This window comes from Lissotriton vulgaris, chromosome 1_1 (genome assembly GCF_964263255.1).
Source record: "Lissotriton vulgaris chromosome 1_1, aLisVul1.2, whole genome shotgun sequence".
NCBI classification, from domain to species: Eukaryota; Metazoa; Chordata; class Amphibia; order Caudata; family Salamandridae; genus Lissotriton; species Lissotriton vulgaris.
The window spans coordinates 2,070,061,304-2,070,077,336 of NC_141685.1; positions in this window are offsets into that span (position 1 = coordinate 2,070,061,304).

Here is a 16,033-nt window from a genome sequence, read left to right on the forward strand (position 1 = left end):
TCCCTCCAGGGCTCATTAGGAATCAATGGGAAGCAGGCAAAACTCAAATACATTAATTTGATAACTTCTGGTCCCCTGCCAGAGCACCTGGGAATGCTATGGGAGGCATTGGTGGTGGGAAAAAATTGAATAGATTATTTAAATAACTTATGGTGCCCCGCAAAGGACTATAGGTACTCTATGGGATGCAAAGGAAGCAGGAAAAAAATGAAAATAGCAATTACATAATTGCTGGCGACCCACTATGGACCAAGGGGAACTCTATGAGATACACACAAAAATTAAATAAATGAATTAAATAATTGCTAGAGCCCCTTCACAGTCCATGGGAGTTCTATGTGAGGCAGGCAAAAATTGATAGATAATAATCACATTAAATGCTTGCTGGTGCCTCTCCACGGCCCCTGGAAACAGACAAAATCTAAATCTATGAAATAAATAATTGCTGCTGCAACTCCAGGGCTCATGGAGACTCTATAGGAGGCAGAAGGAGGTAGGCAAAATTTGAATACATTAATTATAAAATAACAAGACTGTACTGCAATCAGCCACAAGCACAAATAGCAGAAAAAAACGAAAAAATATAACACAAAGTTCCTTGGCCACTCGTATCAATTTTCCTAGGAAATGGCTGCACGCACTAGCTTCACAAAATGTTTATTAGTTAGTTCATCCACAACATTGCTACTTAAGTGGGTATGGAAAACAAAGGCAAAATGGCCCACTCACCGTCTCCACATAATGGTTGTAGCTGCATGGCCAAAAAAGAAGAAAGCATAGATAACAAAAACAAATTGGCACCTTAGACAGACACACACTATGACCACCCAAAATAGTCACTGCTGAATGGGCAACAAAGGAGAAGGCATGGAAAGCAAAGCACTTGCAGCCTGATTCATGAACGGGCCGTTTTGCGAGGCTCAAATAGCGAATCATAAGGAATCGCTATTTGAGACTCGCAAAACGGTATTCATGTAGGAATCGCAATAGTAATTGCGATTCCCACTGATTCCTTATTTGCGATTAGCTAATTGCTAATCGCAAATAAGGAATAACTCCCCATGCATTCCTATGGGCCAAAAGGCCCATAGGAATGCATGGGGAGTCATTCCTCATTTGCGATTAGCAATTAGCTAATCGCAAATGAGATTGCGAGTACAAGGGTGCCAGGGGTGTCCAAAGGACACACTGTAGCACCCCTGCATGGAAATGAACACAGGTGTTGCACACACACATGTCCAAAGGACATGTGTGTGTGTAACGTGCAACCCAGAAAAATGCATTTAAATGCATTTTTCTGAGTTTTCGCAATTTACCGCGAGGTTTGACCTCGCGGTAAATTGCGGCCCGAAATTGCGATTTCGCAAATGTAAAATGGATGATGAATTACATTTAAGGAATCTCAAATAGAGATTCCTTAAATGTAAATCCTCGCAAATATACGAATTAGCAAATAGCGATTTTTGCATTTGGGATGTTGAATCCCAAATGCAAAAATCGCACTCGCAAAGGGCCAGATTCTCAGAATCTGGCCCTTTGCGAGCCGATTCGGCCTTGATGAATAAGGCTGTTGGTTGCTGTGTCTTACCCCATGCACCTTCCCTCTGCAGAAAGCATTGCAGGGAAAAGGCTGGAAAGAAGCATATCATTTACCCACAATGCATCTGGGAACTCTTATGGAATTGCCCTTCACCCATACCCAATAAATCAGCAATGGCAAAACAAAAATTAAATCAACTTTAAAAATGCACCAACGAACAACAACCCAAGGTGACATAACTTATCCCTCAAAGTACTAATAATAGTTGCAGGAAAACAAGAAAAACATAATGTCACTCATGATACAGATACACCAACTCATGCAAAAACGGTGGGCAAGTATATAGGGAAGAAGGTAACGAGAACAAAGGACCATGCATGACTACATGGTCCTGGACTCCAGGAACCATCATGACCCTAGCCACCAATAGGCACTTGGTGATACTGACAACAGACTAGTTATACTCTTTGGCCACTTGTGTAGCAGGATTGTACTGCTTTGGGGCGATTTTCCTTAATTCCTGTATAGATTAGGCATCAGCACAAGCACTGGAATCACTGTCAACTGATTTGCCGATTCTTTTTGGTCTTAGTATCTTGCATGATGTCTTGTAAATCTGCATGCAATAAATATTAAGCAACAAGTCAGTGAGACTTGGGCATTCTACTTAATGTAATATATGCATTATTGTCACAAATGCCTTACTATAGCGTATCCATGCATGAACTAACTCTCTTATTTGCTACTTGTTAGATTTTAGGCAGGAAAAGCTGGCATCCCTCTGGGGTTCACAGACAGTTATAAGGAGGCAGGCAAATGTGTAAGAACTTATCTAAAAAAAGCTAGTGTTCTATTGGACCCCATATGAAGCAGGAAAAACTATTGAAAATAATGAAACTATAGCTGGTGTACCTCCATGGACCATGTGACCCACATGGGAGGCAGGTCATCAGCATACATAACAAAAACAATTATGTACTACAGACTAACATAAACAGCCATAAGCACAAACAAACACATCTGAAAACATTTTGGGCAAAAACAAATATAACAAAAATTAAAAGGTCTTCCAAATATTAGTTCTCCTAGAAAATATAATAAAATAATGAGCAATCAAAAACAACTAATTGCTCAAATAAATGGGAGTTGCTCACTCTTAGAAATTGGGTTATTTGTTGACTGGGGTGTGAGCCTTGGTCAAGCAGCAACCACAATCCTTGTCAGGGTAAGCTATGAGCAAGCACCAAATGAAACTGCGCTCAAAGAGCATTCAGGCTTAACTTAGAGGCAATGTGTAAAGTATTTGTGTAACACTACAAACAGTTAAACATTAAAAACACCATACAAAAAATCCCACACCAGGCTAGAAGATTAGAGATTAATTTAATAAATAATACAAGACCAAAATGCCAAAAATGTAATCTCTAAAACAGAGATATCCAGTATGAAAGATTTAGGTCAAAATAGCGCCAAAAAGCACAAAGCCCCACCTGGAGATATCTGGTTGCAGTGGGCCGGGACAACGTATTAGGTTCAGACCAACCACAATGGAGTTCAGACTTGCAACAGGAACTCAGTTAGGCCCACTGAACAAAGTACCTTAAATTCTGGTTGAGAGTGGGTAGCGTTGAAGATGTGCCACGCAACCTGAGCGATGCATCGGTTCCAAGATGCAGCAAGGCTGGGTGTGAGGTCCTATTGGATCCCATCAACAGGGTTTGCGTTGCAAAGTACCTGGCATTGGGGATGCGTTGTGCAGCTTGCAATGCATCAGTTCTGAAGAGCTGCTAGGCTGCAATGCGGATAAATCACTCTATCTGCAATTTGTTGGTTCAAAGACCTGCAAGGGTACATGGGTCTTTGCGATGGGTCCAGTCCACACAGTGCAGCAATATGTTGGTTCTGCTTGAGAATGTACCACTCATTCCTCATCAGTCATATGATCAGAGACACGCTACATGCATCAAATGGCTAAGGCAAGAACTAGCCAACTTTCCAACATTTGCATTTTCAGGACTGCAATTGAACATCCAACTTAAATTAGGATTTTAAGTTGTGACCACATCATTCTCCGGCATGTTGGCCTATCGCCCTCCTGGCACCCTTAGCAACTTTGTTTCTGACTTGACAGATATTGCCGCTAGCGCCCTGTTTTCCTCAGCAAATTTTACTTTGCTGGGTGATCTCAATCTTCATCTGGACGACCCGTGTGACACCTCAGCCAACAACCTCAGGTCCAACCTCCAGGCTATGGATCTTTGCTAAAAGGGTTTCCTTGCGACACACAACAAGGGACACCTTTTGGACCACATCTATAGCAATCTAGACAATCTAAAAGCTGAGACCCCCATTCCACTTCCGTGGACAGACCATTTCTTAATACCTTTTACTTGGTCCATAAGTCCCCCCCTATTTCTCATAATCCTAATAAGCACCTGGGAAGGAAATGGTCTTCTCTTCCGTTCCCTGAGTGGGAACTGGCCCTCACTGAACATCCTCCTCAGAGGTCCACTAACCCCATTATTGCCACGACCAACTTTGACAACTGGATTTCCAGTACCCTCGACCAAGTTCTCCCTTTTACCCCCCTAAAATCAATAACAAGATCTAAGGTCGCTCCGTGGTACACACCCTCCCTTAGAACCATGAAGCAAACATGTCACAAACTCGAGAGAGCTTGGAGGCAGGACCATTCTCAACAGAGGAGGGCCGACTACAGAGCCGCCATAAAACTCTATAAAAAGGAAATCTATGCCACACAATCCCGCTTTTACGATGTAAAAATTAATATGGCTGCTAATGCGCCTAAGGAAATTTTTAAAATAGCTAAATCTTTAATCTCCCCACCCCTGGAGTGTCCATCATCTGACGGTGCACAAATCCGGTGCAACAATCTTGCCACTTTTTTCTCCCAGAAAATCCAGGCTATCTACTCTTCATTCACCACTGGTGATGATAACACAGAACCCATCTCCCCTCCGGTCCCTGATTCCCCCACCCCTTGTATGCTCGAAAAATTTCCACTTCTTGACCCCTCCTCATTAGATAGGCTGATCCCTAAGATCACCTCGGGATCTCCTAATGACCATGCACCCCCCCAGTTAAGGTCGTAGACGTTATTCGTCCGGTCATCTTAGATGTCCTTAATGCCTCCATCGCTTCCAAAACCGTTCCGCCCTCTTGGAAGTGTGCGATGGTCAAAGCTTTGTTGAAAAAGCCTACTTTGGACCAGAACAACCTGGCCAACTCCCGTCCCATCTCCTTACTTCCATGGATGAGCAAGCTACTTGAGAGGCACGGTAACAACATCTTAGTGGACTATTTCGAGTCCAATAGCCTGCTCCGTGCCTCTCAGACAGGGTTCCGCCCTCAGTACGGAACCGAAACCGCTCTTCTGGCAGTAACGGAAGAAGCTAGAGCTGTGTTGGACCAGGGAGGCAAGGCTGCCATCATACTACTTGACCTCAGTGCCGCGTTTGACATGGTCAACCACTCCACACTATTACATCGGCTGAGTGGTTTGGGCGTGTCAGGCGTGGCCCTGGAATGGCTTACCTCTTTCCTGGATAATAGATTCTTCCAGGTGTTTGAGGGTGAGTCGGTCTCCCCTAAACATCCTCTCAGCTGTGGAGTACCCCAGGGCTCCTCCCTGAGCCCTACTCTTTTTAATGCCTATATGGAGCCCCTAGTGAGGATAGTCCTTCCCTTTGGTGTGCGTATTGTTACCTACGCAGATGACACCCAACTGGTGGTCTCCCTTGACCACTATGCGGGATCATCTTCCACCTTAGGTCCCTGTCTAGAGGCTGTCGCCAGATGGATGCAATCCTCATACCTCAAGCTTAATGGGGAGAAAACAGATATTATGCTGTTGGGCAATCCCCCTCCATCTGCCCTAGCATCCATCTGGCCTCCATCTCTCGGCCCGCCTCCTCTTCCCAAACCCCAGATTAAGAGCCTGGGAGTCTGGCCCAAGCTACAAAAACCGCCTCCACTTGCATCGGGATGATGAAAATGCTTCGTAAGGTGCTTCCCCTGCTCCCATTCCAGGCTAGGAGGATCATGGTCCAGGCCCTGATCCTCTCTCGCCTGGATTATGGGAATGCCCTTTACATGGGAGCCCGAGCAGCAGTGACCCATAGGCTTCAGGTCACACAAAACTGTGCTGCCTGCTTACTGTACAACATCCCCCGTTGGCAGTCAGCTAAGAAAGCTCTGAAAGAGCTTCTTTGGCTCCCAGTAGCGGCCAGAGTGCAGTTCAAGGCCCAGCAATCCTGAACCCTATAGCTACACCTTATGCACCGTCCAGAGCCTTACGCTCTAGTTCCTTGCATCTGGTAACCACCACCAAAATCAACAAAGCCCGTTGGGGTGGTCGGTCCTTTTCTCATACTGCGGCTAGGCTTTGGAACTCCCGTCCCCTCTCCCTTCGAGAAATCAACAACCTCCTGCCCTTCAGAAAGGCTATAAAAACGCACTTGTTTGCAAAGATCTGCTGATCTCCCCTGAGCCCGCCACCAGTATTCAGTCTAAAGCGCTGCGAAGCCTCCGGGTAGTTACGCGCTATATAAGTGCAATTATCATTTCATTTCATTTCATTCCAGAGGCACCACATTTTCAGGGATTATCTCTACCCGTTTGGAATTTACACTTATAAAATGTAATGTAATGAGGAAACTTCAATGTTATCCTAAGGGAGAGATATGCCTTGCAAATGAAAAACGAAATTAAGAGTTTTTTACTACCAGGCCATGTAAAACATAAAAGTACATCATCAACTTTTTGAGTACTCTACACCTTGCCATTGGGGATGTTCACAGCCTACCTTAGTGGCGACCTATGTGTATTAAAAATTAAAGGTTTGGGCCTGGTAAATGGTTTATCTTGCCAGATCGACATGGTAGTTAAAACTGCACACACAGGCTCTGCAATTAAATTCCTGAGACATATTTAAAGATCTACTTGGTGGGTGGTACAATCAATGTTGCAGGCCCACTAGTAGCATTTAAATTACAGGCCATGGGCACATGTAGTGGCAGTTTACTAAGTACTTATAAATAAACCAAAAATGGCAAATGGGTATAAGTCAATGTTACCATATTTTAGGGCTAAACGTCAGTTCACTAATTGAAGGAGCAACAGCAGGCCTGACGAGCGATACCACTCAATCCAGCAATTTTCTGGAAAAACAGGCACCGACTGTAGGGGCTCAATTATCCTCCAAACAGCGTAGAACACAAAGGAGGAAGGGGCGAAACTAAAAATCCATGCAGGCATCGCCACACGGCAAGGTTGGAACTTACAGGACCCAGGATGAACTAAGGGATGACCAACTAGTCTATTTGTGTAGGGAGGAAGAAGATACGGCCCGAGCTGGGATGAGAAAAGGAGCCCAACCCAGGAAAAAGGACTAGAAATCACTGTGCGAACAAATGCCAATGAATTCACTAGTGATGGACTGGAGCAGAAACCGGGGAACAACAGCGGGAGCTCTTCAGGGGAACCACTGATAACAATAACGAAGGACTGGCCACTCAATAAGGCAACACAAGGCTCAGCTACATCATCAACTAATGGGTTAAGGGAGCCAGCAGGAGAAAAAACAGCCCCAAAAAGCAGTACCAAACAAAACAGGTGATGGACCGAATGTGGATCAATGTCACACATTCACCCCAGTCCAAAGATCTGGGCCCAAATCCATCGTTTTTTGCACTCCACACCACCCTGGGTTAGACAATGGCGATATGCAAATCAGCTCTGACCCTGTGCCCCATGGGAACAGTCCAGTCCGAACAACAAAAGCCATGTCCTTCCCAGAACGGAATCAAGCATCCGAGGACCGGACCGGTTTCGAGGTAACACCTCTCATCAGCCCGGCTAGCTTGACTCCAGTGGTGTGGAGTGCCTGGGACCCACGTCTGAGCATCCCCAGCGCACTTATGGCGGCAATTGCAAACAAAACAGGTGATGGACCGAATGTGGATCAATGTCACACATTCACCCCAGTCCAAAGATCTGGGCCCAAATCCATCGTTTTTTGCACTCCACACCACCCTGGGTTAGACAATGGCAATATGCAAATCAGCTCTGACCCTGTGCCCCATGGGAACAGTCCAGTCCGAACTACAAAAGCCATGTCCTTCCCAGAACGGAATCAAGCATCCGAGGACCGGACCGGTTTCGAGGTAACACCTCTCATCAGCCCGGCTAGCTTGACTCCAGTGGTGTGGAGTGCCTGGGACCCACGTCTGAGCATCCCCAGCGCAATTATGGCGGCAATTGCAAACAAAACAGGTGATGGACCGAATGTGGATCAATGTCACACATTCACCCCAGTCCAAAGATCTGGGCCCAAATCCATCGTTTTTTGCACTCCACACCACCCTGGGTTAGACAATGGCGATATGCAAATCAGCTCTGACCCTGTGCCCCATGGGAACAGTCCAGTCCGAACTACAAAAGCCATGTCCTTCCCAGAACGGAATCAAGCATCCGAGGACCGGACCGGTTTCGAGGTAACACCTCTCATCAGCCCGGCTAGCTTGACTCCAGTGGTGTGGAGTGCCTGGGACCCACGTCTGAGCATCCCCAGCGCAATTATGGCGGCAATTGCAAACAAAACAGGTGATGGACCGAATGTGGATCAATGTCACACATTCACCCCAGTCCAAAGATCTGGGCCCAAATCCATCGTTTTTTGCACTCCACACCACCCTGGGTTAGACAATGGCGATATGCAAATCAGCTCTGACCCTGTGCCCCATGGGAACAGTCCAGTCCGAACTACAAAAGCCATGTCCTTCCCAGAACGGAATCAAGCATCCGAGGACCGGACCGGTTTCGAGGTAACACCTCTCATCAGCCCGGCTAGCTTGACTCCAGTGGTGTGGAGTGCCTGGGACCCACGTCTGAGCATCCCCAGCGCACTTATGGCGGCAATTGCAAACAAAACAGGTGATGGACCGAATGTGGATCAATGTCACACATTCACCCCTGTCCAAAGATCTGGGCCCAAATCCATCGTTTTTTGCACTCCACACCACCCTGGGTTAGACAATGGCGATATGCAAATCAGCTCTGACCCTGTGCCCCCCATGGGAACAGTCCAGTCCGAACTACAAAAGCCATGTCCTTCCCAGAACGGAATCAAGCATCCGAGGACCGGACCGGTTTCGAGGTAACACCTCTCATCAGCCCGGCTAGCTTGACTCCAGTGGTGTGGAGTGCCTGGGACCCACGTCTGAGCATCCCCAGCGCACTTATGGCGGCAATTGCAAACAAAACAGGTGATGGACCGAATGTGGATCAATGTCACACATTCACCCCAGTCCAAAGATCTGGGCCCAAATCCATCGTTTTTTGCACTCCACACCACCCTGGGTTAGACAATGGCGATATGCAAATCAGCTCTGACCCTGTGCCCCATGGGAACAGTCCAGTCCGAACTACAAAAGCCATGTCCTTCCCAGAACGGAATCAAGCATCCGAGGACCGGACCGGTTTCGAGGTAACACCTCTCATCAGCCCGGCTAGCTTGACTCCAGTGGTGTGGAGTGCCTGGGAGCCACGTCTGAGCATCCCCAGCGCACTTATGGCGGCAATTGCAAACAAAACAGGTGATGGACCGAATGTGGATCAATGTCACACATTCACCCCAGTCCAAAGATCTGGGCCCAAATCCATCGTTTTTTGCACTCCACACCACCCTGGGTTAGACAATGGCGATATGCAAATCAGCTCTGACCCTGTGCCCCATGGGAACAGTCCAGTCCGAACTACAAAAGCCATGTCCTTCCCAGAACGGAATCAAGCATCCGAGGACCGGACCGGTTTCGAGGTAACACCTCTCATCAGCCCGGCTAGCTTAACTCCAGTGGTGTGGAGTGCCTGGGACCCACGTCTGAGCATCCCCAGCGCACTTATGGCGGCAATTGCAAACAAAACAGGTGATGGACCGAATGTGGATCAATGTCACACATTCACCCCAGTCCAAAGATCTGGGCCCAAATCCATCGTTTTTTGCACTCCACACCACCCTGGGTTAGACAATGGCGATATGCAAATCAGCTCTGACCCTGTGCCCCATGGGAACAGTCCAGTCCGAACTACAAAAGCCATGTCCTTCCCAGAACGGAATCAAGCATCCGAGGACCGGACCGGTTTCGAGGTAACACCTCTCATCAGCCCGGCTAGCTTGACTCCAGTGGTGTGGAGTGCCTGGGAGCCACGTCTGAGCATCCCCAGCGCACTTATGGCGGCAATTGCAAACAAAACAGGCGATGGACCGAATGTGGATCAATGTCACACATTCACCCCAGTCCAAAGATCTGGGCCCAAATCCATCGTTTTTTGCACTCCACACCACCCTGGGTTAGACAATGGCGATATGCAAATCAGCTCTGACCCTGTGCCCCATGGGAACAGTCCAGTCCGAACTACAAAAGCCATGTCCTTCCCAGAACGGAATCAAGCATCTGAGGACCGGACCGGTTTCGAGGTAACACCTCTCATCAGCCCGGCTAGCTTGACTCCAGTGGTGTGGAGTGCCTGGGACCCACGTCTGAGCATCCCCAGCGCACTTATGGCGGCAATTGCAAACAAAACAGGTGATGGACCGAATGTGGATCAATGTCACACATTCACCCCAGTCCAAAGATCTGGGCCCAAATCCATCGTTTTTTGCACTCCACACTGAGGTAATCTAAATTTTATGGTCAAGTTGTGTTCCCTAGCGAGTACCCCACCGACTCCATGTACGAGTTAAAGTGCATGTAACTTCCCTCCTGTGTCAGCTATGAAGACGCAAATACATTTGCGTCCAACGTTAACATGTCCTCTTTCAGACCCACCATGAATGGGTCGAATGGTCCGTTCCTAAGTATGCTATGCCAACGTCTTTTTGTAGTGTACTCCTACGTTTTTCAGCTCTGGCTGAAGTAGGCCCTGAATCTCTGCCACCGAGCCTCTTTTCTGGCTTCTGACTCTGAGAAATCTCTGCCCAGGCAGCCCCCGTACTCGTGAACTCTGACTTACTTTCAGCGCGGCCCCTCGCGCTCGGCTCAGCCTGCTGCCTGCCAAGATTGTCTCTAACCTTCGAGTTATCTGTTTCCCTCCCCGAAAATACATTCCTGCCTGCTAGCTTCAGTAAACATCCTTCCTCAGCTACAGGGCTAAAGGGCCGACCTGTCTCTGTGCAAGTAATTCATAGCTTCGTTGCCATGCTTCCATGGAAGGCCCCATGCCCCCACGCTTCTCATACAGACACTCAGGCGCTTATACACGCACTCACAGCAAGTATAGAATAGCTTCTGCTCTAGAGACCTTTCCGCCCAGATAGCTTAGTTCCTAAACATCAGATATCAGATATGATAGAAGCCCAAGTTGATCTGACATGCCAGACTTTTGTCTCTTTCCGTCAGTGTAAATGTCAAGTCCCCTGCACCCCTCCAATTACACGTCATGCAGCTGCGTGCGCATCCAAGCTTCCGATTTCTGCTGACATTGCCACATTTTCTGTTAGTGACACCCCTTTGTGACACCTATCAGTGACGTTTCCAGAACACACCTCTAGTTCACGCCTCTTGATTACGCACATGTACCACGTGTATATTGTTATCTTGTCTTCTCTCAGCTGTTACGCCTTCTATACTGTTTCAATGATGTACAATAAGTATATAAGCTATGTACTGTTAATAAAATGTTGGCGCGCTCATCTATCCCTTCTGACACCCTGTGTGGTGGTCAGAACATGATATCTTGGCCATGACCATTCCTTTTTAAGGAATAAAACCCTTAGAACTCTAACACCACGGACTCTGTCTTTTTTCACCCGATCTGAGTTATTATTGATTAAGTACTTACCTGCATAGAAATTAAGAGAGTAAATTAATTATTTACGTCATTTTGGCGCCCGAATAGGGACCCCTCCCCCACCTCACGCGCCGGTTGGCGCATTGCAAGCTCTGTCCCCTGCCATCAGTTAGAAGGAACATACGCGTACCGGCAGGATTTCCTGCATCTCCCTCTGACCCACGGAGGTGACGAAGACTGCGATCAGTGCCCAGACGAGGCGGTGAGGAGTGCGGAGGATCCCGACCAGAGCCTAGCCGAAAGAAGCAAGGTCCGAGGTGTCAAGAGGCCCACCAGGTTTCCGAAGTTTTCCGAAAATTCCCGAAGTTTTCCGAAGTTTTCCGAAGTATCGAGTCGAGTCCAGTCGAGTTTTCCGAGGCCTTCTGTTTCCGTGCTTCCCGGTGAGTACCATTGCTGGGTCGTATCTAGACGGGTTTGGGTACGCAAGTCCGGTCTGCACTGTTTTTTTTGGCAGTGTATCTGTACTGTTTAGCAGTATATCTAGTATTCCGAATTTCTGAATTTTTGCACTGTTACAGCAGTGTATCTGTACTGTTGAGCAGTACATCTAGTATAGTGGGGTAGTCATCTATGTTTTAAATGTTTTTGTGATCAATGTCGTGGTATGAATGTGATTGTTTCCTTGTGCATTATTGTGTTTTCTTGTTTAAATAAGTTACATTCAGAAATTAAGTATCGAGGATCAAGCATTTCAGTATCAAGTAGGCACAATGCCGTTCTTCAACAAGTTAAAACAGATAGGAACTAGGAAAGGGATGTTAGAGGAAGAAATTCCGATCCCCCCTAGGGACACTCCAGGTAATTTCATGTATAACAAACATGGCATAGACGCCATATTGTATCTAGAGTTATGGACCGATTATACCAAGCACCTAGAGGAAAGATACCGATGGCCAGTTAACGGAACATGGGATGCCGAGTGCATCATAAAGGTAGAAGAGGCATTACGGAAAAAGAAAGCCAGACAATCTCAGAAAGACGCCATAGAATTTTGGCGTAAGGAATCACATAAACGTGCTGAAAGAGCACTTCGTAGAGAAGACAGACTTAAAGAATCAGAAAAGGCCCAAGAAAACGAATTAGTTATTGAAGGAATTCGAGTAAAATCAGAACAAATAGATCGCATCCGAAATAGCCAAGTGAACAACATGTATCTTTTGGCCGAAGGTACACCTGACGCCATTTCAGAAATACCGAAAAATTTGCCGTCACCATTAGTTCCAACTAAAGTAATGCACAAGACTACTAAAGACATATTCCTAAATTCATACTTAGAAGATGTAGCACCAGCTTACACCAATCTGCCTGTTCGTGCCCTGCCTACTGACAGGGAAGGGGGTGGCACTCCACCCCCAGGTCACGTTCCGCCGGTACCGCAACAGACTTCCCCCGTTCCGCCAGCCCCGCCACTTCCCGTACTCAAAACTGACCTACCGAAACCACGTTTGCCTGATCCACCTAAACGACAAGTTCAAGTTCAGATACAGACTCCACAGGGAGGTAATGCACAAGCGTCCGCTTCAGGAGGTGCGACCGCGGGTCCTCAGACCCCGCCACCAACTCACAGATTCAATCTCAGAGATATGCAGAGTCCTCTCACGTACAGGTCTCCCCACTCCTCTAATTCATCCCGCCTTGACGCATTAAAGGAAAACATGTCAGTTTGCAGATATGATCCAGTACCCGGAAAGGACGATTTAATGATATTGGCATCATTACGGTTAAGATCTGCTACTGATAGCTTGTTATGCTATGCAGGAATGAAGGAGCGTCTAGACAGAATATATGAGTTTGTTCAGACAGGAAAGGACCCTGACAGTATTAAGGATGCCCTGGAGAAACAGAAAGTTGGCATGCAAGCGCTGATACTACGATTCTTCATAAATTGTCTAATAAGAGAACGAGACAGGCCCGGAACAGATCAGAGTGAATTAGATGCATTGAACAAGTGGGGTCAAAATATAGCTGATGGAAAACATGACAGACAGAATTGCATAGACTCTATGTACAAGAAAATTAGGAAAGCAGTGATAGTCGTACACCAGAAAGAAAAAGAAGAGGCTCCCTCCGAGGAGGAAGAAGAACAGGAAGAATCCGAAAGAAATGTAGGAACCATAGCATATGTAGGTAAGGGAACTTACCTTAGGAAGGGTATCCGTCCAGAGAGCAAGAGAGTTTTCTTCTCTGCCTTAACAAATCCGAATTCTGCTGAGCATCAGTTCCAGGAGACTGATAAAAGGCTTCGAGATCGAGTTGGGTACCATGTACTCAATTCTATGGATGAACAAGAACTAGCCCGATCAGCTGTATCATGGGCCGAAAATGCAGACATATATAATGATGACACAGTAGCGCAGACATTTCTGAACCTCTCCCCCGACGAACAGAAATTAGCAGGTGTATACATGATTCAGCACCTTCTCATCAAATACAGAAAACATTATTCCGATCCAGGTCCCTTACACGAGACACTAGAAGCACTACTGATGGATAGATGGAGAGGTCTAAGCACTAAATTAATTCAAATAATTCTAGAACAACGACACAGATATGATACCTTTGTAAGCTCTGAATATGTTCCCGCCCCACCTCCAGAAAGGAAAATGTACCACATGCAATGCGGGGGTGGTATTGAAAGTCAGAACCCCTTACGAGAAGTGCACCCTGTTATGGGTGAGGATAAAACATTGAAACGCGTGTATGTACACACGCCTCTGACTAAATTAGAACTGTTAGAAATGAAGAAACTAGTACCATGCCATGATAAAGACCCTGCAGGTTTTCATAGAGAGCTTAAAGATATGTTATTAATGGGGGATTACACGTATGATGATATCATGAAAATGTTGAAAGTATTATTGCCTACGGGTATATTCGAGAAATTAAAGGAAAAGGAATGGGAGGTGGGAGACACAAAGATTGCCTGGGCAGAAATAGAGGAAGAAGAAAAGAAACGGGTCCCAGGGTTAGGCCTTGGGGACAAAACTAAAGCATTACCAGGTTTGATAGTACAGGTCCTGCCCAGATTATTGACAACAAGAAAGGAGGATTGGGATGCAATATCGTCCTGTAAACAGAAACATGATGAAGATACTAGTGACTTCTATTCAAGATTCGAGAAATGTTTTATTATTAATAGTGGCCTCCAGCCAAGTAGCGAGTCGTACCCGCATCTTTTTGTATCAAAGTTAGTCGAGAATTCCTTACCGTTAGTTAAAAATCGAGTGTACAAAGTCGAGAGTACATGGCAAGCAAATACGCCATCACAGATGTTACAAATGTTACAATATCATCAGAACAGAATCAGAGAAGAACAAGATCAGGAACAAAAACGCATGAAAGACACAAAGATGAAAATGTTAGTAGCTCAGACGGTCCCATCCGATGGTCACAGAAAGGGTACGACCCAGATAAGTCACACTGCAGCTCCCGTTAAAGGGACATGTAATTATTGCAAGCAGCCAGGTCACTACGTACATGAATGCCCAGTTCTGAAACATAACATAGCGACAGGTAAAACTAAAGAAAGACCGCATCCGCCTAGACAAGACCATAACCAACATCAGTCTTCACAGAATACACAGGGTACACAGCCTATGCATGCTTCTTCGACTCCAGCACAGACCGTAGCAGTACCACAGCCACAGCCCATTGCCGCAACTCAGCAAGTTTCACAGCAGATGTACCAGTATGCCCAGTCCGCTTACCCCGAATATTCCCGATATACATGAAACAGCCTAGAGAGGGAAGGTGGCTTGCCTCTTATTGAGATTCCTGTAGATCAAGAAGGTCCTTATGTACACAGTCAAGTATTGGGAAAAGACAGAAAGTTTTTAATTGACACAGGGGCAAGTCGCACTACAATCAGCCATGATGAAGTTCCAGGGGCACCCCTCTCAGGCTCACAGAATGTTTCCCTGGGTTTTTCAGGACAGCCTATTGTAAACGAGGTATCAGAACCAGTTCCCCTGGCTGTGGGTCCATTATCACGTGTTACAGACCTGTTACTCACGAAATCATGTCCAGAAAATCTGTTAGGAATTAAAACATTGAAGGCTCTAGGAGCTATAATATGCTGTTCCCCGGAGGGAGTTAGACTCTTTCTGCGGGATTTCAAGGGTCATTATGTTCTGCGTGAATTTGATGTCAGATTGAAAAATGTACCAGATTACTTGTGGGCAAAAGGCCCAACTGATGTAGGCTGTATGCACATTACACCGTACCGCGTTACACTCAAGGCAGGTGTTGTATTACCCAGAATCAGACAATACAAGTTACCACCCGATGCTGTAGTGGCTTTACTGAAAATTATTGAAGAGCTCATTGCCCAAGGAGTGGTCGTCGAGACCGACTCCAATATCTGCAATTCACCCATCATTCCGATTCTTAAACGTACTGATCCCAATGCACCGCCAGTATATCGGCTGGTGATTGATCTTCGAGAATTGAATAAATGCATTATTCCACAGTATCCTGTGGTCCCCGATATCTCCTCTCTATTGACTGCTATTGATTCAGAAGCAACGTTCTTTACTGTAATTGATCTCAAGAACGCCTTCTTCAGCGTGCCTATTGATCCAGAGAGCCAATATCTCTTCGGATTCAGTTTAAATGGACGCAGTT